Source organism: Mandrillus leucophaeus, unplaced genomic scaffold, assembly GCF_000951045.1.
Source record: "Mandrillus leucophaeus isolate KB7577 unplaced genomic scaffold, Mleu.le_1.0 Scaffold1374, whole genome shotgun sequence".
NCBI classification, from domain to species: Eukaryota; Metazoa; Chordata; class Mammalia; order Primates; family Cercopithecidae; genus Mandrillus; species Mandrillus leucophaeus.
Genome location: NW_012101337.1, coordinates 419,853 through 422,642, shown reverse-complemented (window position 1 = coordinate 422,642; position 2,790 = coordinate 419,853).

Genomic DNA, 2,790 nt, shown 5'->3' with positions numbered 1-2,790 from the left:
CTTCAGAAGAGGGATGCAGTGAACAGGCAGTCAGACAACACAGAAAATAAATCAACACCCAACTTCTTCACTGTCCCCGGCCCCCATATCTGCTGTTTCTCCTCATTGGTAGCAATTGAATCCTGAAGCAGGCAAAATTGCCTGCTGATTCAGTCCACAAAGATGAGTCCCTTGGGGGCCGAAGGAAAGGAGAAGAAGGATGGAAACAGAGAGGGGAGGGTGGCAGAAAATATGCAGCCCAGTGTCTCACTGTGTACCACTTCCAGACGGTGGACCATAACCTTATTTCAGGCTTGACACCAACAATTTGTAAAATAGCATTGAATTTGGGACATAGAGTTTTTACTGGGAGATGGTATGTATGTTAAAAGTAGATACGACATAAAGAAATCCTACATGTCTGTCCCAGAGAGTTGATAATTTAGCCATTGTATTGGCTCAGACTAAACACTAGGCTAGCGCCCACCTCCAAGCCCCCGTGACACTCTTGAGCATGGCTGCAGGAAAGAGACTGAAGGAACAAAACTTAACTATACCACCGCCTCTCTCCTTTAGGGGTATGATAGGATCACACAATACTATCATAAATCTTCTCTTTCATTTTGCTATAAAGGAAGTAGAAGAGGCAGAAGTAAAGAAAAGCCACGGCCTGAGATATGAGTGAAAGTTTGAGCTTTGCTTTTTTTTTTTTTTGCAGGGAGGGAGTGAGTAAGAGAAGCAGTTGCTGTTAGGATGAGAGGGACCTCGGGGCAGCAGATGAGTAAAAGGGAATGTTAGGTTGTTTGACCGTGTTCATTCAATATTACATTCTTTTCCCTTTGGAATTTTCTAAAACACCTAAGAAAAGATTTAAATTGCATCCCAGTTTTTTATTTGAAGAAGAAACTGGATAGAGACCCCAAGTTATCCCAGCCTTAATTTAGGCTACAGAAGCAAAGAACAGAAGGCCATCTGGACAGAGAGCCTTTTCTAGGAGGAAAGTACAAAAAGCATGGGAACTCAGAGATGCCAGCCTCAACGTAGGGCTAGGTGAACTCTTTTACCCTCATTCCCATTTTCCAGGAAGAGAAAACACTTTCATCAAGTGCAATATGAAGGGTTTATGGGTGAAGAAGTACAGCTCAGCTCAACATACTAATAGACTCAAATATTTAAGAAATGGGTTGGCAGCCACACTTACAAATAGACTCCCTTTCAAGATAACAAAGACTACTAGGGATGATTGTACTTGCTGTCTGAGATCAAGCCTTGGCTTCTGCCTGTCCCATCATCTCTTGAGTCCTGATCTGGGCCTGTTGCCCATGCTCCCATCTGTCCTGCTCACTGCTTGGCACTCTTTCCCATTCATAACCTCAGCCTCCACGTGTTTGTGCCTTTGATAAGCCCCTTCTGCAAACTCTAGCCCTAGCATGGGTGTGAATTGCAAGTTGTGATAACTGTTTTTCTCAACAATATATTTCTTCCAATCTTGTTCAAAATTCTTGACACTATCTTGGCTCTACATATATACTATTCCTATATCATTACCAGAAGCAACTGGGGTCTGATGCTAAACCAAGTTAAGAGAACATCAGCCTGGCCAAGGCCAACTATCTCAAATTGCTGCAAATCAATATTGTATAACTGATATTTATCAGATTTTTTTCCTATAAGCGCAGCACTTTGCATGAATTATCTCATGCAATCAGGAAGAAATACCTATATGTAAGAGAAAACTACCTTTCCTGTTTTATAGATGAAAATACCAAGAACGACAAGGGTTGAGTGACTTTCATAAGGTCAGGTAGCCTGCTGGCAGAGCTGGGGTTGGAACCCAGGCATTCAGACTTCCAAGCCTGTAATTCAACCACTATGCTATATGTGCCCAAAATGTGTCTCACCCTCCAGAAAGGAGATGACCCAGGACCTTCATATAAGCCATGCCTTCTGGTCCGGAGCACCTTCCCTCATGCTGTACATGGTGGGCTCCTTCTCGCCTTTCAAGTCTGCTTCCATATGTCCTACTCATAGAGGCCTAGACTGTCTCTCCTGTTTGTATACATCCTGTTCTTCTCCTTCATTGCATTTATCTCAATAAATATTCCTTTGCATGTTTACTGTCTAATGTCTTGTCTTGCTCTGCAAGTGATGGGACTGGGTATGTTTTGCTCAGCACCATATTCCAACACTCATCTCAGCAACTGACCCATAGTAGACATCACACCTTTCGGATAGAGGAATAAATGAATAGACTCCCTTCTGGTATTCTCATCTTAGAACCTTCCAAAGTTCCATATACTACCTAAATTATTTAGTCTGTGGCAAATGCTTTTCACTGTTTGCTTACTGCTGAGAAGTAAGTACCCTCTTTTCCTCTGAGGGTAGGTTTTACTTATTTATAGATAAAAGTCTTTTGAGGTCCAATTTGCAATGAGCAAGTTTGTCACAATCAGATAACCTAATGTCAGTTCAAAATGCCTTGTGATTATAAAGTGATAAGATCGTGTGTGTGTGGCCCACAGAAGAGGGGTGCTGATGGCTGCCTAATGTCAGCAGTCCTAAGCAGTGTACAGTCTACAGGGTACAACTCAATTGGTTGCATAAGTTCTAGCACATCTGTTTAAAATAACTTTATTGCTTTCTAATTAGGGTTTCCATGTGCCCGTTTAGCCTAGAGTCCCCAAACCTTTTGAACTTAGGATCTCTTTATAATTTTAAAAATTATTGAGGGCTGGGCACAGTGACTCATGCCTGTAATCCCAGCACTTTGGGAGGCTGAGGTCAGGAGTTCAAGACCAGCCTGGCCAACAT